This window comes from Lithobates pipiens, unplaced genomic scaffold (genome assembly GCF_037356315.1).
Source record: "Lithobates pipiens isolate NorthernLeopardFrog02 unplaced genomic scaffold, aLitPip1_a1.2 Scaffold_23, whole genome shotgun sequence".
In the NCBI taxonomy this organism is placed as follows: domain Eukaryota; kingdom Metazoa; phylum Chordata; class Amphibia; order Anura; family Ranidae; genus Lithobates; species Lithobates pipiens.
In genome coordinates, this window is record NW_027507785.1 from 201,341,056 (window position 1) to 201,367,466 (window position 26,411).

The 26,411-nt window shown below is 43.1% G+C and overlaps 1 long non-coding RNA gene across 1 annotated transcript in view; it reads left to right on the forward strand.

The window, feature by feature from the left end:
* The first annotated feature begins 16,542 nt into the window (after window positions 1–16,542).
* Window positions 16,543–26,411, forward strand: part of LOC143927017 (uncharacterized) — a 61,434-nt gene continuing 51,565 nt past the window's right edge. Inside the window, exon 1 of the long non-coding RNA XR_013262206.1 lies at window positions 16,543–16,750. This is a non-coding gene — a long non-coding RNA (uncharacterized LOC143927017). The remainder of the gene's footprint in view (window positions 16,751–26,411) is intronic.

Here is a 26,411-nt window from a genome sequence, read left to right on the forward strand (position 1 = left end):
TGAGAAATTATGCGCATAGAGCTGATTGTGTAAATATATCTCAATATACAGTAATAACATTGGTTCATAGTTGGCAATAGATCATATATAAAGTCAAACATATATGAGCATGATGTAGCAAAGAGGTTGCATCCATGTAGCTCGATGCATTTTGTGGAGAACACTTCCACTTCCTCAGGAGCAGATGCAATGTTGGAGTCTAATAGTAAAGCCCCCTTAGGAAAAGAAAGGGAAACAAAAGGAAAGGAGCCCACTAAGATGGTGAGATATCATACCTTAATTTACTCACATAACAACTCAACGTCCGACATGTGGCGCTGTGAAATGTGGGTTATCTGGGGGTGTCTGCACCCCGAAGCTGTGGGAGTACTGCCCGCGCCCACCGACACATGGTTAGGAGGAGTTGCAAGGGTATAGCGGATCTCCAAAGGGAGGACTTGCAAGGTAATAGTGGATCTACCCGGCTGTTATTATAAGCAGCGGGAGGGGAAGTCCCCCCTCCCGTTGCATTCCGCAGCTCACCTGAGCTCTCCCATCCCACTGGGAGACCCAATCGACCAGCTGGCACATCCGCCGGCTGGCCGGAGACCCGAACAATGTCTGAATCGGCTTTGATCGGGTCTCGGATCTAATAACCCGGAAGCGATGTCATAACATCACTTCTGGTTTACTGAAGACTTAAAGGTGCCAGATTTTTTAAAAATGACAGTATTCAAAACAGCAAACTTGGCATTTTGATTGGTTTTAAGTGCAAAGTAGGGATTTGGGGCCTTATAGACCCCAGATCCCTCCACAAAGAGAAACTGTCCCTGCCTATTACTGTCACAAAGGATGTTTACATTCCTTGTGACAGCAATAAAAGTGATCAAAAATAAAATATTGAAAGGGACAGTGTAAAAATAAAATAAATAAGAAAAAATTAATAAAATAAAATTTAAAGCGCCCCATCCCTCCGAGCTTGTGCGCAGAAGAGAACGCATGTACGTAAGCCTCGTCCACAAATGTAAACACACATGTGAGCTAAATTGAGAAATGATCTCTAGATGGATGTTTTAGGCATCACAGTAAACACAGTCTAAAAATATAATTATTTATTGGTACAAAAATATATAAAGTTGACAAACAAAGTGCAAGGGTGAAGGGGGGGTTAAGAAAAAATGGAGGGGGGGTATGTTGTCCACCCCTCAGCTTCCTGCGATGTTGCACCGGTCGTATTTATGTTTACTCTCGATATTGTTATATCGTTAGATATTTCATAGTTGTTGTTATATATTCTCTCTATTAATTGTTGGTACTTACTGTATATATTTTTATTTTACATAGAGTACCTACCTCAAGCGCCTGAAAAAGCACGTAAGTGCGAATCATGTAGAGCGTTGAGCTCTTCTACCCCTGACATCAACCTACACCAGGCCCATTTTTTGTTATCAATGCTTATAGCTATCCAAGTTCTAACATAGAGTTTGGCCTAAGGGTGGTGGTGATGATTATGTGGTAGCTTCTTTAGCTTATTAAGCTATGAATTTAAGATTGTACTTTGTCAATTTTAGATGTTTTTTGTACCAATAAACGATTATATTTTTAGACTGTGTTTACTGTGGTGCCTAAAAAGTTCATCAAGAGATCACTCCCCAATTTACCTTCAATTAAGGACTTTGCGCATTTTTTTTTGTCTTGCATCCACAGTACCACCCAGTGGTGATGCCTCCCTTAAAAATTTAACACACATGTGAGCTATCGCCACAATCATTAGAGCGAGAGCAATATTTATAGTGCAAGACCTCCTCCATAGTTCTAAAAAGGTAAACTGTAGACATTTTTTAAGTGTCGCCTATGGAGATTTTTAAGTACCGTAGTTTGTCACCATTCCACGAGTGTGCACAATTTTAAAGCATGACATGTTGGGTATCTATTTACTCGGCGTAACATAAGATTTCATATTATACAAAACAATTGGGCTAACGTTACTGGTTTTTATTTTTAATTCATGAAAGTATATTTCTTCCAAAAAAAATACATTTGAAAGGCCGCTGCACAAGTACAGTGTGACATAAAATATTGCAACAATCACTATTTTATTCTCTAGGGTCTCTACTAAATATATATATATATTGTTTGGTAATTCTAAGTCATTTTGTACTGATTTTAAGTGCCAGAAAATTGGCATGAAGGGGTTAAAACTATATTATGCTACAGAAAAACATTGATCAGCCATATGATCACTGACAGGTTAAGATGAAATGGAAGGTAGTAATTTATGAAAGTCCTGAAGGTAAGACGGAGAAGGGACTGGCTATTTGCTGATCCTTTTGTGATATGAAATAAGAATTATAATAATAGGTGCTAATGGCTAAGTCTGACCCTTGAAAAATCCCTTGTTTTCAAAGTGTGATGAAATATTTAAAAAAAAAAAATAATAATAATAATAAAAAAAACGGATAAAAAAAAAACCTTGTCTTTTAGATTTTTAATTTAAGATTTTTGTCCAATATATTAAACGAACACAGTGCTTATGTCTGGTGTAATTTTAAGTGTTATTATCACGTGAGACTATAGTTGTTAATGTCACTTACTCATCAGAGAAAGAAGTGTGATTTTTTAATAATGTGAAAGGTTTTGTCCATGCAGTAATAGCACTTATCTTTTCCTTCTTATAATAGAAATTTATTTTTATTTTCATTTTCACTTTTATTTTTAATTCACAGATATAATCGATTCAAAATAAATTAATAATATTTTTTTCTAATAACATTTTTTCACATAAAAGATTCCCTCAGTCTCACAGTTCCAAATACTAATTTTATATACACATGTATGCATAAATATTCCTTCAGATTTCTCCATATTTCATATTTTCACCATTATTTTTCTTTGTATTTTTTTGCATATAAATGACAGCACACACGTTGATATAAAATCAATACTATTCACTTCTAGAGATATATCAGCATCTATTACATTGCGCTTATATGAATTTTATTAGATTTTAAAAATATAGCACAAAGTCCCAACTCTTACTATTGTTCATTTTTTTAATACCAGGAATTCAACATACTTTTAATGTTTTTAATGTTTTTTATAATGTTTTTATGTATATTCTGTATAGCATTGTAATAATTTATCCAGCTGAAGCCGTTTTTGCGGCACTGCCTATTTAAGCTTGACACTAACGTCAGAGGACCAGCTGATAAAGAAGGCATGGCCGTGCTCCTGAAACGTGTTCTGATTGCCCGATTCCAGTGGTAGGTAGCTCCCAGGTCTACAGTTCCAGATCACCTTCACGCTGGGTTATCCAGCCAGCGTCCACCCGAGGTCCCTCGAGGCTCCAGCTCCACGCTGCCCGCAGCTCACCATCCAAGGATCATACCGGAGGTTTCCCTGGTCTTGGCAGGCCTGCATCCACTGAGCACTATTTGAGTGCAATCCTATTTTTTCCTTGATGATTTATCTTAAATAAATTTATATTTCTGTACTGGGACACATCTGGCTCTTCTCTCCCCTCTCTTGCTTTGATAGTAATGGATTCACTACATTATTTCACTGAGTGAAAAAGTAAAAAAAACAGACCACTGCACCCCAAATTGTCAGTAGTCCGGGAACCCCTTTTCTGCTTACACACAAGATGCAGACTCCTTGCTGCTTCTCACATATAAAAAAAACTTGATTTATCAAAGGGTTCTATTAAGTTCAGATGAGTTACTCCATCTTTGTCAGCAATCAGATTCAAGGCCGCTTTAGCAGTGTAAATCCGATTGGTGATACATTCATCATAAGAATATGAAGTTACATGGCACAGCTTCAAGAAGAAACCCAGCCACTGCCCATGTGAGAAGCACTGTGAAATACAGGAAATGAGCAGTAAGATAATATCAGTAGGCTGTCTAAGTTTAGCACAACTACAGTGTTCCCTGAACAGCATTCATGTCTTACCGAATGATATACTCAAATTGCTCTTTACATTTTTTTTTCTAGCCTTTACTAGCTGTCGTAATGAACTAAGTTGGATGAGATTCATGGATTCGATGTCGAACCAAGCTTTAGCCGAGTCAAGTTTTTCGGTAAATTATACAGTTGTTCTCACAAGTTTAATTACCCTGGCAGAATTTATGATTTCTTGGCTATTTTTCAGAGAATATGAATGATAACACAAAACATTTCTTTCACTCATGGTTAGTGTTTGGCTGAAGCCATTTATTATCTATCAACTGTGTTTACTCTTTTTAAATCATAATCACATGAGAAACTACCCAAATGACTGATCAAAATTTGACATACCCTGGTGATTTTGGCCTGATAACATGCACACAAGTTGACACAAAGGGATTTGAATGGCTATGAAAGGTAACCATCCTCCCCTGTGATCTGTTTGCTTGTAATTCGTGTGTGTATAAAAGGTCAATGAGTTTCTGTACTCCTGACAGACCCTTGCATCTTTCATCCAGTGCTGCACTGACGTTTCTGGATTCTGAGTCATGGGGAAAACAAAAGCATTGTCATTGGATCTGTGGTAAAAGGTAGCTGAACTGTATAAAACAGCAAAGAGATATAAAAAAAGATATTCAAGGAATTGAGAATACCAATCAGCAATGTTTAAACTCTAATCAAGAAGTGGAAAATGAGGGGTTCTAATTAAACCAAACCACGGTCAGGTAGACCAACTAAAATTTCAGCCACAATTGCCTGGAAACGTGTTCGGGATGTAAAGAAAACCCCACAAATAACTTCAGGTGAAATGCAGGACTCTCTGAAAACTTGTGGTGTGGCAGTTTCACGATGCACAATAAGGAGGCACTTGAAGAAAGATGGCTGCATGGTCAAGTCGCCAGAAGAAACCCATTACTGCGCAAATGCCACAAAGTATGACGCTTATAATACGCCAGACAGCACAGAGACAAGCCTCAAACCTTCTGGCACAAAGTCATTTGGAATGATGAGACCAAAATTTTGCTTTTTGGCCACAACCATAAATACTACATTTGAGAGGAGTCAACAAGGCCCATGATGAAAGGTACACCATTCCTACGGTGAAACACGGAGGTGGATCACTGGTGTTTTGGGGATGTGCGAGCTACAAAGGAACAGGAAATTTGGTCAAAATTGATGGCAAGATGAATGCAGTATGTTATAAAAAAATACTGGAGGAACATTTGCATTCATCAGCCAGGAAGCCATACATGGGACGTACTTGGACATTCCAACATGACAATGATCCAAAACACAAGGCCAAGTCGACCTGTCAATGGCTACAGCAGAATAAAGTGAAGGTTCTGGAGTGGTCATTTCAGTCTCCTGTCCTTAAAGCGGGAGTAAACCCAGTTTCAAAAAACACTTACATTCCCGGCATGCCGGGAAATGCTAACTTTCACATTGGTTGTGTTCTCAACCAAACTTTCAAACCATCTAATGGCTGGTTTCATAACTGATCACATGTGCAGCATTATAGCAGTGGAAGAATCATTAGAGGCCAAGATGGCAGCTTCCTTGACTGAAAACGATAGAAGGGTTTACTTCCACTTTAACCACTTGCCGACCGCCGCACGACGATAGACGTCGGCAGAATGGCACGGGCAGGCATATGGGCGTATATATAAGTCCCTGCCTTCCCGCGGGTGGGGGGCCCGATCGGGCCCCCCCGGTGCCTGCGGCGGTCGGCATTCGTTCGGGAGCGATCCGAGATGAGGGGGCGGCCATTCATTCATGGCCACCCCCTCGCGATCGCTCCCGACGAATAGAAATGCTCCGTGACATCACTTCCTCTCCTCACAGGAGAGGAAGTGATGTAATCTCTCCTCCGTGTCGGTATTTTTCGTTCTGGCACCGAGGAGAGAGGATCGGTGAGTTGCACCAACACACCACACGTACAGTAGAACATGCCAGGCACACTCACACCCCCCCTTTACCCCCCGATCACCCCTGCCCCCCCCCCAGTCACAGTGACACCATTGCATTTTTTTTTTGCATTGGTGTCATTTGTGACTGTAATAACTGTTAGGGCAGTTAGGGTTAGCCCCCTTTAGTTCTAATGTGCCCCCCTAACCCCCCCAATAAAGGTTTAACCCCGTGATCACCCCCCGTCGCCAGTGTCACTAAGGCTGGGTTCACATTGCAGCGGTTTATGAGAACGAATGTGATTCGCACCGCACTGCAGTGCAAATCACATCCGATCTCTGTGCGATTCGAGTTCAGCCATACAGATAGTATGGCTGAATTCGCGCCGCACCCGCCGCAAATTCGCACGGGACCCTTTTTTTGGTCCGCAGCAGAATCGGATCGCATGGGTGTTCACACCATGCGATCCGAGTTTGCAGATCGCACTGCGATATGCGAACTGATCTGGGGGTGTCGTTAACATTTCACTGACACTCCCAGCAGTTCGCATAGGGCAGTGTGAACTGCCGCCGGGAGGCATGCGATGCGGGAACCCGCCGCGGATTCGTGGCGTTCCCGCATCGCTCCAGTGTGAACCCAGCCTAATAAGCGATCATTTTTCTGATCGCTGTATTAGTGTCACAGGTGACGCTAGTTAGGCAGGTAGGTATTTAGGTTCGCCGCAACTTTTTATAGCGCCAGGGACCCCCATATACTACCGCATAAAGCCCCCTGATTGCCCCCTAGTTAACCCTTTCACCAGTGATCACCATATAACTGTTACAGGTGACGCTGGTTGGTTAGTTATTTTTTTATAGTTTCAGGGCACCCGCCATTTATTACCTAATAAAGGTTTAACCCCCTGATCACCCGGCGGGTGTCATTTGTGACTGTAATAACTGTTAGGGCAGTTAGGGTTAGCCCCCTTTAGTTCTAAGGTACCCCCCTAACCCCCCCAATAAAGGTTTAACCCCGTGATCACCCCCCGTCGCCAGTGTCACTAAGGCTGGGTTCACATTGCAGCGGTTTGAGAACGGATGTGATTCGCACTGCACTGCAGTGCAAATCACATCCGATCTCTGTGCGATTCGAGTTCAGCCATACAGATAGTATGGCTGAATTTGCGTCGCACCCGCCGCAAACTCGCACGGGACCCTTTTTTTGGTCCGCAGCAGAATCGGATCGCATGGGTGTTCACACCATGCGATCCGAGTTTGCAGATCGCACTGCGATATGCGAACTGATCTGGGGGTGTCATTAACATTTCACTGACACTCCCAGCAGTTCGCATAGGGCACTGTGAACTGCCGCCGGGAGGCATGCGATGCGGGAACCCGCTGCGGATTTGTGGCGTTCCTGCATCGCTCCAGTGTGAACCCAGCCTAATAAGCGATCGTTTTTCTGATTGCTGTATTAGTGTCCAAGGTGACGCTAGTTAGGCAGGTAGGTATTTAGGTTCGCCGCAGCTTTTTATAGCGCCAGGGACCCCCATATACTACCGCATAAAGCCCCCTGATTGCCCCCTAGTTAACCCTTTCACCAGTGATCACCATATAACGGTTACAGGTGACGCTGGTTGGTTAGTTATTTTTTTATAGTTTCAAGGCACCCACCATTTATTACCTAGTCTCACTAGTGTACCCCTAAATTTAGGGGTGTCTACTTTCCAAAATGGGGTCATTTGGGGGGCGTTTGTGCCATCTTGGCATTTTATGGCTTTCAAAACTGTAACGCCCTTAGAAAGCCTGAAGGCGGTGCTTGGTTTTCTCAGGAGAAGCAGCAGAATTTATTTTGGGGTGTCATTTCACATATGCCCATGGCATGCGTGAGCAATATATCATTTAGTGACAACTTTGTGAAAAAAATAAATAAAAAAAAAAAGTTTGTAATTTTCCCGCAACTTGTGGCAAAATATAAAATATTCCATGGACTCAACATGCCTCTCAGCAAATAGCTTGGGGTGTCTACTTTCTAAAATGGGGTCATTTGTGGGGGTTTTGTGCCATCTTGGCATTTTATGGCCTTCAAAACTGTAATAGGTAGTGAGGAGTGAAGTCAAATATTTACGCCCTTAGAAAACCTGAAGGCGGTTCTTGGCTTTCGGGGCCCCGTACGCGGCTAGGCTCCCAAAAAATCCCACACATGTGGTATCCCCGTACTCAGGAGAAGCAGCAGAATTTATTTTGGGGTGTCATTTCACATATGCCCATGGCATGTGTGAGCAATATATCATTTAGTGACAACTTTGTGAAAAAAAAATAAAAAAAAATTAAAGTTTGTAATTTTCCCGCAACTTGTGGCAAAATATAAAATATTCCATGGACTCAACATTCCTCTCAGCAAATAGCTTGGGGTGTCTACTTTCTAAAATGGGGTCATTTGTGGGGGTTTTGTGCCATCTTGGCATTTTATGGCCTTCAAAACTGTAATAGGTAGTGAGGAGTGAAGTCAAATATTTACGCCCTTAGAAAACCTGAAGGCGGTTCTTGACTTTCGGCGCCCCTTACGCGGCTAGGCTCCCAAAAAATCCCACACATGTGGTATCCCCGTACTCAGGAGAAGCAGCAGAATTTATTTTGGGGTGTCATTTCACATATGCCCATAGCATGTGTGAGCAATATATCATTTAGTGACAACTTTGTGTAAAAAAAAAAAAAATATATATTTTTTTGTCATTATTCAATCGCTTGAGGCAAAAAAATAAAATATTCAATGGGCTCAACATGCCACTTATCAATTTCCTTAGGGGGTCTACTTTCCAAAATGGGGTCATTTGGGGGGGTTTTGTACTGCCCTGCCATTTTAGCACCTCAAGAAATGAGATAGGCAGTCGTAAACTAAAAGCTGCGTAAATTCCAGAAAACGTACCTTAGTTTGTAGATGTGACAACTTTTGCGCAAACCAATAAATATACAGTTATTGACTTTTTTTTTACCAAAGACATGTGGCTGAATACATTTTGGCCTAAATGTATGACTAAAATTGAGTTTATTGGATTTTTCTAATAACAAAAAGTAGAAAATTTAATTTTTTTTCAAAATTTGCGGTCTTTTTCCATTTATATCGCAAAAAATAAAAATCGCAGAGGCAATCAAATACCATCAAAAGAAAGCTCTATTTGTGGGAAGAAAAGGACGCAAATTTTGTTTGGGTACAACATTGCATGACCGCGCAATTACCAGTTAAAGCAGCGCAGTGCCAAATTGTAAAAAGACCTCTGGTCATTTACCAGCAAAATGGTCCGGTCTGAAAGTGGTTAATATAATTGAGCCACTCTGGGGAAATTTCAAAACGTGCAGATCATGCAAGACAGCCCAAGAATTTACAGGAACTGGAGGCGTTTTGACAAGAGGAATGAACAGCTTTACCATCTGACAAGATAAAGAGCCTCATCCACAAATACCACAAAAAACCTCAAGCTGTCATTGATGTTAAAGGGGGCAATACACGGTATTAAGAACTGGGGTATGTAAACTTTTGATCAGGGTGATTTGGGTAGTTTCTGTTGTGATTATGATTTAAAAAGAGTAAACACAGTTGATTGATAATAAATGGCTTCAGCCAAACACTAACCATGAGTGAAAGAAAAGTTTGTGTTATCATTCATATTTTCTGAAAAATGGTCAAGAAATCATAAATTTTGCCAGGGTATGTAAACTTATAATCACTCTGTATATACAGTGGTTATAAAAGAAGAATCCCCCCTTTAAAATAATCACATTTTGTTGCTTTGCAATCTGAAATGAAGACAGACACAGTTTTTGTTTTATCCAGCTGTATTTACTAGTGCAAGTTATAACATCTAAGTGAAAGCTATAACACCAACATGTCAAAAAAATAAAAAATAAAATCAAAAAATCAAAAACAAAATCACTGAGTTGGAAAAAAGATCACTCCCCTTATGTCAGCATTTTGATGAACCACCTTTTGCTTTAATTACAGCCTTTAGTCTGTTGGGATATGTTTCTACTAACTGCACATCTAGACTTTGCAATATTTGCCTACTCGTCTTCTTTGCAGAACTGCTCAAGTTCTGTTAAATTTGATGGTGACCGTTTGTGGACTGCACTTTTCAAATCATTCCACAGATTTTCAATGGGGTTTAAATCTGGGTTCTGACTAAGCCATGCAAGGACATTCACCCTTTTCTCCTTCAACTACTGTGTGGTTATTTTCACTGTGTGCTTTGGGTCATTGCCATGTTGGAGGGTAGAGCTGCACGATTAATTGTTAAAAAATCACAATCTTAATCTGGAATTTCCACGATTCATTCATGTAACAAGTGCAGAGCCATTCTCTGCTCACTCACAGCTGTCAAAAAAACCCCAAAAACAACCACCCGGCAATTGTTTATCAACATTGCTAGGCGCTGAGATAAAAAAAAAAACTTTGTATCATTTGGTTCTTTTAGCTCAAGGGATGAACTTCAGTCTGTAAATGATGTCAGTTTAACCACTTAAAGCACAGTTCCACCCAAAAGTAGAACCTCTGCTTATTTGCACATTTGACAGGGGTCGAGGAGGGAATGGGGACCTGTTTTTGATAGGTCCCCGTCCCCACATCTGGGAGATGGCACTGCTGCGCCGTCCCTCTGTATTTCAGCCCCCCTCCTTCTTCCTCCGCCACCGGGCCAATTAGAAAGCGCAGCGTGCTTTGCACATGTGCAGTAGGGAACCTTTCAGCTTTGCAGCTGGTTTCCCTTAGCAGAGATGGCGGTGGCAGCACCTGACAGCCATTCCAAAAATTGGCTGGGTTGCCGACATCGCAGGCTCCCTGAACAGGTAAATGTCCATATAGTAAAAGTCAGCAGCTACAGTATTTGTAGCTGCTGACTTTAACATTTTTTCCCCAGGCGTAACCCCTCTTTAAAGACTAAGCCTTTTTCTGACACTTGTTGCTTATGAGTTAAAAATCTGTATTTTCTGCTAGAAAATTACATAGGACCCCCAAACATTATATATATATTTTTAGCAGAGACCCTAGAGAAGAAAATGGCGGTCATTGCAATATTTTATGTCACACTGTATTTGTGCAGCGGTCTTTCAAACACAATTTTTAGGGGAAAAATACACTTCAGTGAATTAAAAAAAAAAACAATCACAATTTTTTTGTATAATAGGAAAGATGTTATGCTGAGAATCGTGAGAGAATCATGATCTTTATTTTAAGCAAAAAAATTGTAATTCTCATTTTTTCCAGAATCGTGCAGCTCTATTGGAAGCTCTATACTTCCCATTGACAATGGGCTGGCAGAGAGCAGCAGATTTTCCTGAAGAATTTGATGGTATTTTGCCCCCATCCATTTTTCTTCTATTCTGACAAGTGCTCCAGTCTCTGCTGCAGAGAAACACCCCCATAACCACCTCCATGATTTACAGTAGAAATTATGTTATTTGGATGATGAGCTGTATTGGATTTGCACCAGACATATCATTTAGTGTTGAGGCCAAATAATACAATTTTAGTCTCATCTGACCAAAACACCTTTTTCCATGTGGCCTCAGAATCTTCAACGTGCGATGCCTTCTTTATGGTGTCTTCATTTCAACAAAATTTGATTATTTTAAGGGGGGGGGTTCTTTTCTTTACCCACTGTGTGTGTATACACTATATTACCAAAAGTATTGGGATGCCTGCTTTTACACACACACATGAACTTTAATAGCATTCCAGTCTTAGACCTTGGGTTCAATATTGAGTTGGCTCACCTTTTGCAGCTATAACAGCTTAAACTCATCTGGGAAGGCTGTCAGCAAGGTTTAGAAGTGTATATATGGGAATGTTTAACCATTCTTTCAGAAGCGCATTTGTGAGGTCAGGCACTGATATGGATGAGAAGGCCTGGCTCCCAGTCTCCACTCTAATTCATCCAATATGTGTTATATTGGGTGCAGGCCAGTCAAGTTCCTCCACCCCAAACTCGCTCATTCATGTCTTTATGGACCTTACTTTGTGCACTGGTACAACTCATTTGGTGGAGGGAGGAATTATGGTGCGGGGTTGTTTTTCACAGTTTGGGCTTGACCCCTTAGTTCCAGTGAGCATACCAAGACATTTTGGACAATTTCATATTCCCAACTTTGTGGAAACAGTATGAGGATGGACCCTTCCTGTTCTAACATGACTGCGCACCAGTGCACAAACAATATAAAGACATGGATGAGTGAGTTTGGGGTGGAGGAACTTCAATGGCCTACACAGAGTCCCGAACTCAACCTGATAGAACACCTTTGGGATGAATTCAAGTGAAGACTGCGAGCCAGGCCTTCTCGTCGATATCAGTGCCTGGGCTCACAAATGCGCTTTTGGAAGAATGGTCAAATATTCCCATAGACACTGTCAGGAAGATCTTGCCAGTAACAGGCATCCTGTGCTTGCCGTTGCGCGATCGCGTGCCCCTGTGCGTATGCGTTCACATGCGCCCATTAACACCAGGCAGGCTATTTAAACCAGACCTTCACACTGGGATCTTGCTGTTTGCCTGGCTTGCTTCCGACCATCCTTGTTATCCGCCTGCATCCGACCCCGGCTTGCTTCCGACCATCCCTGTGATCCGCCTGACTTCTCTCCTGCTTGATCCTCTGGAACCTCCACTGTCTGCTTTATTACTGACCCAGCTTGTCTGATCCTCCAGTCTCAGTATCCTGGTTCCAGGTTCCGGTCTGCTGTCCAGTTACAGTCTGCTGCCCATTCCCTGCCTCCTGGGTCCAGCTTCCTGCTTGCTGTCCAGCTCCTGTCTGCAGTCGAGCCCCGGTCTGTGGTCCAGCTCCGGTCTCCTGGTCCCAGGTTCCAGTCTGCTGTCCGGTTCCAGTCTGCTGCACCTGCCTGCCGATCCAGCTCCTTCCAGGTTCCTGTCTACCCTCTAGCACAGTCTGAGGTCCTTCTGTAAAGTGCTTCCTGAGTTCCAGACCCATTTCCTGCTGTTGATCCTGCCAGGTACTTGTGCCACTCTTGACTCCTGTGCTTCACCTCACCCTACCAGGGCCCTCGAGTCGGAGCTGCAAGAGAGGCCATCCCCCGCAGGTCGGGCTCGTCCACTAGGTAAGTGACCGACACACTTCTAAACCTTGTGGACAGCCTTCCTAGAAGAGATGAAGCTGTTACAGCTGCAAAGGGTGGGCCAACTCATTGCTGAACCCTACGGACTAAGACTGGGATTCCATTAAAGTTCATGTGTGTGTGTAAAGGCAGGTGTCGCCAGGGCCATCTTTAATATAGATTGGACCCTGGGCAAAATTTTTCTTGGGCCCCCCCCATGCAACTTACCTCTCCACCTACTCTGAGACATATAATAAATAGCAGCTTGACGTAAAATCAGTTTTCCATATCAAATCAGGCAGCAATTGCAGTTACAGCATATCATTACTGCTTACTGACTAGTTGCTAGAGGTTACAGCACACATTACTGCTCACTGATTAGTTGCTAGAGGTTACAGCACATCACCTCCTCACATCAGGGGATCATGATATACCGTATATACTCGAGTATAAGCCGAGATTTTCAGCCTCTTTTTTGAGGCTGAAAGTGCCCCCCTCGGCTTATACTCGAGTCATCGCTGTCTGCCCGCTCGATCAGCGTGTCGAGCAGACAGACAGCGGCCATTCTGATTCAAAAGCCGCGCCTCCGGCTCCCCCTTCGCCTGTGATAGGCGGAACACTGAATTTCCCAGCAGCCTGTGTTCCGCCTATCACGGACTTCGTATCATCCTCGTACTACGGACGAGGATGATACGACGTCTGTGATAGGCGGAACACAGGCTGCTGGGAAATTCAGTGTTCCGCCTATCACAGGCGAAGGCGGCGGCGCAGCTTTTGAATTTTACAATGGCCGCCGACGAACGAAGAGGGCACGGGACGGAGGCAAGGCACAGGACGGCACGGCACGGGACGGGACGGGACGGGACCGGAGGCAAGGCACGGCGGCGAGGCACGGCGGCGAGGCACGGCGGCGAGGCACGGAGGCAAGGAGGCTCGGCACGGGACGGAGGCTCGGGACAAAGGCTCAGGACACAGGTAGGCTGGACACACACACACACACACACACACACACACACACACACACACACACACACGGATACACACACACACACAGGGATGGATGGATGGATGGAGACACACACACACAGGGATGGACGGACACACAGGGATGGACGGACACACAGGGATGGACGGACACACAGGGATGGACGGACACACACACAGGGATGGACAGGCATGTCTTACCCTCGGCTTATACACGAGTCAATAAGTTTGCCAGTTTTTTTGGGGGTAAATTGGGGGCCTCGGCTTATATTCGGGTCGGCCTATACTCGAGTATATACGGTACATGGGAATGCCGCCTTTATTTACATATCAACGCTGACAGCCGCAGCTATTTACTCAGAATTGTCACCGCTATTTACATATGAATGTCGGTTATTTACATATAAACACAGGCTCTGCAGGTGAGTCATCTGCACACAACAATATGGCAGAGCTGGGCAGCATTAGTACCAGCACTTAACACTGAGATATTGGGACACAGCACGGGAATAAAACTTCAAGGGGCAAGGGAATTTAAACCTGGATAGTTGGCAAGTATGAGGCAGCTGTTTTGGGCCCCACAACAATGACAGGGCCCTGGGCAGCTTCCCCTTTTGCCCTGCCTTAAAGACGGCCCTGGGTGTCGTAATTCTTTTGGTAATATAGTGTATTATATATAAGAATGCTTTCAGAAATAGAAGTGAATTGTGGTTAGTTCTCAAAGATGTTTAGAACAACCTACCTACCTTCCTTCTAAAACTATGTGCAAGTGTACCTAGAAGAAAGGAAAAGGGTGGTCACAGCAAATATTGATTCGATTTGGATTTCTTTTCCGATTGTTTACTTTCCATTTTGTTAATTGATAAAAATATACCATTTAACGTTTCTAGTTCTGAAAGCATTCTTAATTTACAGCATTTTTTCTCACCTGCCTAAAACTGTTGCACGGTACTTTATGTACGTCCTCTCAGAAAGTGCCGCTCGCGTGGCTGTGGACATTTTTTATTTTATATTTTTAGGCTAAATTCTGTGCTGCTAGCTGGTGGGGTGCACAGTGGTGCAGCAGCAATAAGACACACAGTCCCAGTATGATAAAATATCTTGTACTGAAATAAAACAAAGAGAGTTCACAAACACCTGGTGGGAAGGCAGCCCAGCCGGGAACACTCACAGTTCCAATAGCGTGTAGGAAGCAGGTTTTTAGCCAAATTGACAGCATCTGTAGAGAGGGGCAGAATGCAGCTTTGTGGTCAGGAACCTTTCCCTACTGCTAGTACTGTCCCTAACAGACAGGGTACCTTTCCCTATGCTACCTACACTACCCAGGGACAAGAGTCTGAAATAGACTCTGCCACATCTAAGATGGCCACCAGAGTAACATAGATGGCTCAGCAGCCAAGCGGATTGTTGCCCCAGTGACTCAGGAAAGCATAGTGGAACCAGGTTCCTCATGACTTTCTCTCCCTCTGCATTGCCGCTGTGGTTGAGCGCCACCTGCAGTGGAGATAGCAGGCTGCACTTGCCCACAATATAGATAATACTGCGTTTATTGAGAATGAGTTTCAGCCATGCTTCCATCATACTGAGACAGCTTTAATGTAACCTGTTATATTTATGGGTAGCTCTCATTTTGATGCTTATTTCAGTGCCCTTACCGTAACCTTATTATAAAGATGTCATTCCTGTTTTTCGATTCTTTAATAACTCTAATATGTACAGAGTCCATTCTGTTTCAGTATCACTGTTTTCAGAATATTTGGGTATTTCTTGTACTTATTCTTTCTGTTTTTCTTTGTATATCTCTATTTGAAAACCAATAAAAGAATTAAAAAAGCAACACTGCTGTCAGGTTTAGATTGCAGGCCTGCTGCCCCCTCCGTTTAAATTCGGAAGCATTCTGATTAGGCAAAGGTCCTGGTAGCATTGCAGCTTGCCTGTCTCATACTGCCCTATTTACATATTCTTTTGGCCAAATCCCAGCATAGGAATGGGTATAAAACAGGATGGATAGCTGAAGCCACATTTACCAGTGAGTTTATTGTAACCCTACATATGAGAATTGTTTATTTGTAACAAATGCTGCTGAAGTTTTGCTGAAATTGGTTGAATTAATTATAAAGAGGTACCCACATTTAAAGCCCCATACACACTATCAGATTTTCTGCTGATTTTTGTCTTCAGAGTTACCAAAACCACCAGGGCCATCTTTTAGGCAGGGCAAAAGGGGCAGCTGCCCTGGGCCCTGTCATTGTTGTGGGGACCAAGAAAGGGTCCAATCAATATTTAAGACGGCCCTGAAAACCATGTAGTGCAAGGGCCTGCCTGATAGCATACAAATTGAAACTCCTAAGGTTTGACCTCATATTATATGCTTTTGGTAAACCTGAAGGAAAAAAATCAGCAGAAAATCTGAGTGTGTATAGGGCTTGAGCCTGTGTAAGGATAAGGCTGCATATAATGGCAAATGCCACCCACCAACACATATGGATTTTAATATTTACAGTAAAATTCAGGTAACATGCTTAGTAAATGATTAGAGGAGCATCCATGAAATGTCATCTTTGTTCACATCTCTTTAGGGCATGATGAAAAACGCTTTGCTTAAGAAGTGCTTTTGTGTTTCCATTTACAGTCTCTGATGTGCTGGTCCGGGGTATTTTTTGTTTTATTGCTGGTGCCTAAGTGATAAGAAGAATTTAAATATATAAATGTGTCCTGTCTTGCAGCTGGGCACTGTATAAATAAAAGGGTAACTGAGAAAAGACTGTGTTAATAAATACCAATGAATGATAATCCAAACAAGTCCAAGAAATGCATCCCAACTCTGAACAGTGTTCTTGTCTGCTGAAAATATATTGCGGTAAGGAGAGTTCACACTGAACATTTATTTTTTCATTTAATATTTAGTTATAGCTTTATACACATAAGACATATAAACAGTATAAAATATACTGTATTTATATTCCAAATTATGTTGCTGTCTAAATAAAAACAGATTTAGTGCAATGTGTTAAAAACATTTCATTTTAAATATAGCGTGTAAAACTGAAAACCATAAATGATAACTATGGCCTGGGTTTAAAAGCATCTTTTATAAACCTGAGGATATGACTCCAGCAGACACAGCTTTTCCTGATTCATGGGCCACACACTAGCTCTGGGGCAGATTCTCTGCAAGTGATGTCACTGCTTTGGAACTAAAACCTCATTCACACTAGTGTACTGATCAGTACACCCATGCTGGATTAACGTAGGGGCTATTGGAGCTGCAGCTCCAGGCCCCTACCTTGATATAGGTCCAGCCACCCAAAAAGGACATGGAAAGCAATGGGTCAACAGGAAGAGATCTCCCCTGACGGGCCCTGCATTCCACATGCACCGCCTGGGCAGGGTGGTGAGATTGATAATGGGCACTGCATGAGCAGCCCTAACAGAAGCCTGGGGCACGCCAATGCAGGGCTCTTACAGAAGTCTGGGGCTTCCATAGTGTTAGGCCTTCGCAGCTGCACTCTTTCAGCTCAGAGTATACGCCAATGCATGGCCCTTACAGAAACTTGGCAAATCAAATGCCAGGCCTCTCTAGTGTTATGCCTGGGCAGCTGCACACTTTTGAGTTTGGGCACATGCCAGTACAGGCTCTTGGAAAGCAGAAGGGTGCCCAGTAAAAGGCTCACCAAAATCCTCAGCACCAAGCACATGATGCTCTTAATCCGGCCCTGATGTAAACACAGCTCTCTGCATGGGTGTACTGATCAATATGCCCATGTGAATGAGGCCTAATATGCAGCCTAGGTGTAAGAAAAATTATAGTTTCCATATGAGGCTCCTTACACTGATATTCTGCCTTGTGACAGTCTCAGTCTCTAAAATCAAATTGTGTGTAGCACTACCCTCATATGCAGGGCAGGACTTAGGGTGGTCGGGGCCCCTGGGCTTGAGTCACTTTCGGCCCTACCTTCTATACATTACCGTATAACACGCGCCGGTGTATAACATGCACCCAAAGTTTAGGAGGGAAGTTTAAGGAAAAAAACTCACATTTAAATGCCCATCAATGCAGCCTTGTCAGTGTCATTTGCAGCCTTGTCATCATTGCAGTCTTGAAGTTTAAAAATGGCACCACAGAGATACATAGTCCTGTGTATCTTTGCGGCTCTTTGGTCCTCTCGCAGTCCTGAGCCGAGCCGAGAGTAGCCGAGTGTACTCGGCTCACAGTCACAGACATCCCAACTAGGGATGAGCTCCAGCATGTTCGCACACTCCACGTGCAGAGCTCGCCAGGAAGTCAGTGCAGCGCGAATCACAGGCAGTGAGACATTGCCCCGATGTGTGCTGCACTGCGCTGACTTCCTGGCGGGCTCTGCACATAGAGTGTGTGAACACGCCGGAGTTCATCCCTAATCCCAACCTGCAAAAACGAATTTCAGGGAGGTGACGCAACAAGACCCCCCACACGACACATTAATACATGTGTGAACATTTTCTGTGTATGTGTGTATAATGTCACTCATATGCAGCCTATGTCACACATATACACATCATATCACTCACATACAGCCTATGTCACACATATACACCTCATATCACTCACATACAGCCTATGTCACACATATACACCTCATATCACTCACATACAGCCTATGTCGGCTGTGTGTGTGAGTTGTATATGTGTAAGACACACTACAGGAGATGATCAGAGACTGCAGACACGGTACAAGAGATGGTCAGAGACTGCAGACACGGTACACGAGATGGTCAGAGACTGCAGACACGGTACACGAGATGGTCAGAGACTGCATTTATGGTTGAACTCAATGTACATATATATAGTATTGCAGGGCTGTGACATTCTATTTAAACTGGTTCTGCAAGATCAAGTCAGTAATTCTTCTTTGAAAAGTGCAACCAAGTGACAAGGCAGCAGCACATTTAATTTCCAAAATAACATTTTTCTTACAGCGATCTGGTCAGGATTAGTGGAGGACAGTAAACAGTTAATGGGTCTGTGAAACTTCCAACCTGAATCAGCAGTAAATCCTTCACAAAAACATCAAACTGTGCAGCTCTGGCTAAATAGCTGAGCTGAAATGGTTAACAGCCAGCCATGTGTGACCTGTCACTGGACACAGAATGCCAGTGGGCTGCAGGGTCTTCCAGAGATCTGATCACAGTGTGCAGCTATAAAGAAAAAACAAAGATTACAGAGGGAGGGGGAGGCTGATCAGTAACATTGCACTGTCTAAAGACACATTTCTGGAAGACATTGACCAGCCAGCATTACATGTGACTGTGCAGGGCTCCCCACCATCTTCTTCCCATTCAGCCAGAATGATGTGTGTGCTCAGTGCTGCAGGATCTTCCCATAGTCATACCTTCCTCTGCTATGTCCTCCTGGGGCTTCAGGTACTGTGCATCTCCATCCCAGCTCCCCCATTCAGCACCTATGTAGTCAAATGTGGCGGGCTGGAGAGGGGGAGGGGAGTTACACTCTGTCTGCTGCACAATACACTGACTTGCTCCTCCAGCCCTCGCTGTTACACATTTCCTCAGCCCCGCCTGCTGTTCACAGCACAGCCCCGCCCCCGCTTCTCTCTCGCTGTTCCAAAGCTCCTAGACGCTGACAGTGGCCCTCTGAGTGACAGGTTCAGCTATGTATCTTGACAGGGCTGCGGGGCCCCCTATTGGGCGGGACCCCTGGGCTTGAGCCCAGTCAAGCCCAATAGTAAGTCTGGCCCTGCTCATAGGAGCTACTAGCTAGGAGGGATCCTCTGCTCTTTGCCTTGACCTTCTCAAGAACCTCAGCCCCTCTGACACACTAGGTTGAGTGTACAAACATACAAAATGACAAGAAATCACTGAAAGTAATACTTAGTAGTACTATAGAAGAGAAAACAGGCACCAAACTAGGTGGTAAAGACAAACTTAATATATTGTCACCTAATATGGTTGGTAACTAGGCAAGCATAAAATGGATTAACCATGGCAATAATGCAATTTAGCATACAGTAAGGTCTAGGCATAAAATTAGATTTGACAGTAGTAAGGCCACTCAGTGGCGTAGCGTGGGTTGTCAACACCCCGGGGCAAGGCAACTAATTGGCGCCCCCTAACCTGCAGACTTTTAGCACGCCCCGAGTCCCTTCCAATACAATAGTACTGACCTATAAAGAAATATTAGAATATCCCCGCGCTACCATAAACAAAGCTACTATGTAACCTAAAAGAAGGTTGCAGCAAACCACCGACAGAGGTGCAAACCCCACCAGGGTAAGTAAATGTAAAATAAAAAAAATAAAAAAATCAATAAATGGTGTTGCGCTACCAAATAATTAAATGAAAGTGCCTAGTACATAAATATAAATCACGTGTGTATGTGCAAAACTATATTGCAGGGGTAACAGACCCCACTAAAATAAATGATATCATAAATATAGCAGTCCCTCAAAAAAAGGAATGAATGCAAATATTCAAAGTGCCTAGCGCCTAAATAAACACAATAAAACTATATCACACTTGCATATTAAAATCTGTAGATCAAATAGTATAAATAGCAAACTCCATATGTGCAATAGTAAAGTGCAAAAAAAATTATCAATAGGCAGATCCAATCAAGTGCATTAAAAAACAAGTGAAATCAAGCAAAAAATAGATGAATAAAAAAACGTGGATCACACAGTGCAAACAAGCAAATTCATAAAGTCCATAAACAGGATGAAGTTTGTTGATATTCACTGACTTATTTAGGTGCTTCTCCAGTGAAAATATAGGTGAAAAATAACCCTCCTGTGCCTCTTCAGTGTTCACAGCACACCAGGTGAAATGGCCCCTTACCTTACTGCTGTAAGGTAAACAGCAGATTAGAGAGATCCAGGGAGTGTATCCCTTTTCTGGCGGATAGTAATACCCGACACGACTGACGCTAATCACTCGTTAATTTTCATGGAGATTCGAGTTTCCCAAGAAAATGGTGCAGAGTGCTCATCTTGCCATGTTATATCCTCCTCCCCGAAGTGGCATTTGCTTGTTTGCACTGTGTGATCCACGTTTTTTTATTCATCTATTTTTTGCTTGATTTCACTTGTTTTTTAATGCACTTGATTGGATCTGTCTATTGATGAATTTTTTTGCACTTTACTATTGCACATATGGAGTTTGCTATTTATACTATTTGATCTACAGATTTTAATATGCAAGTGTGATATAGTTTTATTGTGTTTATTTAGGCGCTAGGCACTTTGAATATTTGCATTCATTCCTTTTTTTGAGGGACTGCTATATTTATGATATAATTTATTTTAGTGAGGTCTTTCAGCCCTGCAATATAGTTTTGCACATACACACGTGATTTATATTTATGCACTAGGCACTTTCATTTAATTATTTGGTAGCGCAACACCATTTATTGATTTTTTACAAATAGTACTGACCTACCTGATTCCTATACTGACCACTACACTAACCTACTTGATTTCAACACTGACCAACCTGATTCCTTTACTGACCATTACACACTACACTGACCACTATACTATACTGTCCACTACGCTATACTATCCACTACACTGAGAATTACACTGACCACTATACTATGCACTACACTACACTGACCACTATACTATACTGTCCACTGTACTGACCACTATACTGTCCACTACATTATACTGTCCTCTACACTATACTGACCACTACACTGACCACTATACTATACTGTCAATTACACTATACCGTCATCCACTACACTAAGAACTACGCTACACTGACCACTATACTATGCTGTCCACTACACTACACTGATCACTATACTATACTGGCCACTACACTGAGAACTACGCTACACTGTTCACTACACTATACTGACCACTATATTACACTGTCCACTACACTATACTGTCCACTACACTGACCACTATTCTGTACTGTCCTCTACACTGAGAACTACACTGACCACTATACTGTCCACTACACTGACCACTATACTGTCCACTACACTACACTGACCACTATACTATACTGTCCACTACACTATACTGACCACTACACTATACTGTCCACTACACTGAGAACTACGCTACACTGACCACTATACTTTGCTGTCCACTACACTGAGAACTTCGCTACACTGTTCACTACACTATACTGACCACTATATTATACTGTCCACTACACTATAATGACTACTATACTGTTCCCTACACTATAAAGTCCACTACACTGACCACTATACTATACTGTCCACTACACTATACTGACCACTATACTATACTGACCACTAGACTGAGAACTGTTCACTACATTATACTATTCACTACACTATACTGTCCACTATACTGAGAACTGCACTGACCACTATACTATACTGTCCACTACACTATACTGACCACTACACTATACTGTTCACTACACTGACCACTACACTATACTGACCACTACACTGAGAACTACGCTACACTGTCCAATACACTATACTGTCCACTATACTGACCACTACACTACTGTCCAATACACTGACCTCTATACTATAATGTCCCCTACACTATACTGTCCACTATACTATACTGTCCACTACACTACACTGAGAACTATGCTACACTGTTCACTACACTATAGTACACTATACTGACCTGCCTACAGTCCCCCCCCCCAGGGCCAGTAACAAGATTCTCACTCACATTCTTGTCCTGGCCTGCATCGGTCCGGGGGAGGAGGAGATAGCGGCGGAGGAGAAGACAGCAGCGGCTTAGAATTTTGCTTGTCTCCCCTGCGCTCCAGCTGCCATGTTTATTGTCTGGCCGGAGCGCTGTGATTGGGCGTATGAGGGGGTCATGTGCGGAGGCGTGACTTCAGGAGCGATCTCAGACTGGCCAGCCCTAAGCCTCACATGACCCCCATACGCCCGATTACAGGGCGCCGGCCCTTTAATATGGCGGTAGGAGTGCGGGGGGAGACAGGAACTTGGAATTAGGAGGAGGCAGCCAGTGACACATACTGGCACTTCTCTAAATGTCGTGCCCGGGGCCACGGCATCCCCTGCACCCCCCACACTACGCCACTGAGGCCACCTCAAGTGCAGCATTGAGCAGTAGTAAAGTTGAATCTACAGAGTGCTGGAAGTATACTGCTGGAGCACATTTATAGAGGCAATGCTAGTCCTAGACTGACTGGGTATGCACTGTCCAAAAGAAAAGAAGGATGGTAGCGGAGGGGCCAGGGAAACAAAGGCGAAAGAATATTTATTACGGGAGGGGCAGTCCTTGGAGATGTTTTTCTGCTGGCTATTGATGGGGCCCTTTAAGAACATCTTTGCACTTACAGATAGTCCCAAGGCAGAAGCATATACATGAAAAAACAGCAGGCTGCATTTTTTGAAGTGCACCATAAAGACTAAGACACTCTTTAGAATTCCGTTGGAGCACAGCACTGAAAGTATCAGTGCTTGCATGGCATGCAGGTGAAAATGCCACTAAAATACAGTAGAGTAGATAGGTTGCACCTCATCACACCAATCACTCTCTTCGCCCACAGCATTCTCCAGAGCTCACCTAAGGCCAACATAAAATGGACAGGTGGAAGGCTATATCTGCACCACCTCCTGAGTTTTGACTTGCTCTGCCTTCCAATGTGTGCATGCATTTGAGTGTTGGCATCTTTGTCCTAGATGTTAAATAACCTTGTCCCAACACTACATATGGCTTAGCTTGCATGCATGCTATGTTGAAAATAAATCTGAAGCTAGGTCTCCTTTTCAGGTTTTTAATATTTATATTTTTTATTTTGGTTTCTCTTTACATTTTGCCTTTTTTTTTGGACTTTGTGCCTATTTATGGCACAAGTTTTTAATAAATGATTACACGGATCAAAACAGTCAGCAATGCATCCCTATGGGTGGGCAGCTGTAAGCACACTTGCGTACAATTATATCTACCTACATCTGGATCTGTTCAGGTTACTCAAAACCGAACTTACATTTTTTTTGTTCAGGACTGCTTTTACTGACGGACCAGAAGTGGGTGGATATAGGTGTATGCAAGTCCACTTAGGTCAATTTCTTCCATGTAGGAAAAATTGGAACGAACAGAAAATCCAAAATGTCCGTTTAGGATCCCCTGCTGAACAAATACTGCCCATGTGAAAAGGGGCTTACACTGACATATATACACTAACTGACATACATACAGAGACATAGGCATACACTGACTACAAAGTAGGAGATTCTGGTTCTGCAATCTTGGTGCATTGAGATGCTGGAGTGTTAGCTTTTGGCAAAGATACTTCCCTCACTCCATAAGACAGCTGTGCAATTTTAGGGGTAAAACAGAATTTAGAAATTAGTAAGGTAAAGATTTAAAGCACACCTTCACTCCAGGGAACTACTTTTACCTCCGGTATTCCTACCCCCTCCGTAATGCCTTTTTTTTTTTTTTTTTTTACAATTTTCTTTTAGTACTGCTCTACCCCCCACAATTATTCTTACCTTTACATATCCCATTTGGCTGCAAAAACAGGGTCTCACAACAGCCAGTAGGTAAAGTTGACATCATAAAAGGAATCGGGGGGGGGGGGGGGGTGATGTTCCTTTTTAAGGGGTACTTTAATGTGAACCTGTTATTTCCTCATGCAGGGCAAACCAACAGGTTCATTTTAATGGCTGACTCCCCAACAACCTAATATTTACCTATTCTTTATTTCCCTACTGGTCCACTCGCCCTCCGAGAGCAAAGCGTCTTAATCCTGTGTATGTTACAAGTTACAACTTGGATCAGAATTCTCCCCCTGCCCTCACCTGTCTGTGCTGGTTAGCTGTTCGACCAATCATCAAACACCAGCCCTGTTACATGGGGGTAAAGGGAGTAAGTTACGTATTGTTCTCCCCCATACTTGGAAGTCCTGGTGGCTAGACAGAGATGTTAAAACGAAAATATAATGCTTTGGGACAATTTAATTTAATTTATTAAACTATTTATATGAAATCCTATATACGTTTATTGTATCTCTAAACCCAATCACTAAAGTCTCATATAAGTATTTATACATCAACATGCTTTCAAAAGTTTTGTTTTCCAATCTTTTAAGATCTGCAGCTAAAAGCAAGATGACCCTGCCATAAAGTTCTTTTCCAGACACCTCTTGTAATCAGATCACAACTTTTCATATGCTTCCATATCAGCCTGTTTCATTTTATTAATTTATTGTGTTTTGTGTGTTCCTTTGTGCTCCTGTCCTGTTTGTGTATTAAATTGGTTGTGAAGGCAGAAGGTTTTTTTACCTTCATGCAGTCTATGTGCTGCTCCCCCCACAGCCCCTCTAATTCTTACCTGAGCTCCCTCGCATTGGAGCCTCAGCTGTCCCCGGACCGGGGCAGGGGCGGACTGACAACTTATGGGGCCCCCGGGCAATAAGAGATTATGGGGCCCTCAGGATTACAGATGGCCGCCACGTGGCAGCCATTTTTTTTTTTAGAGGAGGGGCGCCAAGCTCGGCGACATGCAGGGTGGCAGGAGACCTAGAGCTGGTGACCCAGTAAAGGCACCACGAGCCTCTCATGGGCAGTGCCACCTTAACATCATGGGCCCCTGGGCAAAATACTGCACTGGGACCCCTACCAGGGAGATGATGATCTGTGGCATGCATAGTGAACCATGGCGAACAATGGGCATGGTCAATGGGAGAGTCTTAACCACTTCAGCCCCGGAAGTATTTACCCCCTCCCTGACCAGAGCACTTTTTGCGATTCGGCACTGCGTCACTTTAGCTGACAATTGCGCAGTCGTGCGAGGTGTACCCAAGCAAAATTGATGTCCTTTTATTCCCACAAATAGAGCTTTCTTTTGTGGGATTTTTAGTTTTTGCGCTATAAACGAAAAAAGGCAGACACTTTTTATTAAAAAGCAATATTTTTTACTTTATACTATAAAAAAAAAGTAAGATCGATAGATATACACACACACACATACATACATTTTTCTTTTCCAGAGTTTAGGCCAATATGTATTGTTCTACATATCTTCTACATAAAATAAAAAAATAGAATCACAATAAACGTATATATTGATTGGTTTGCGCAAAAGTTATAGCGTCTACAAAATAGGGGATAGATTTATGGCATTTTTATTATAATTTTTTTTTTTTTTTACTAGTAATGACGGTGGGACTGCGACATTATGGCAGACAGATTGGACACTTTTGACATGCCCTACGGCAGAGCCCCCAGAGTGCCACCTTCCATGAATATCCACACACACACACCTTTGCACCTTGGTGCTTGGTGAGGTAGGCAGCTGGCGGGCAAGGCCTTTAAAAAAAATAAAAATAAAGCCACATGTTGCAGGCTCTGAACTGCACATGTGCTGTCGTAGAGCCAGCGGAATAGTGAACTGCAGTGGTTGGCCTCAGATCGGGCAGTGAGGCATATGAATAAAAGCTGTGCACCATGTTATCACTGCACAGGTGTGCACCCAGACCTGCCTTGCTGCCTGATCCGAGGTTGAGCTCAGCAGTGCACCAATCAGATGGCTCAGAATGGC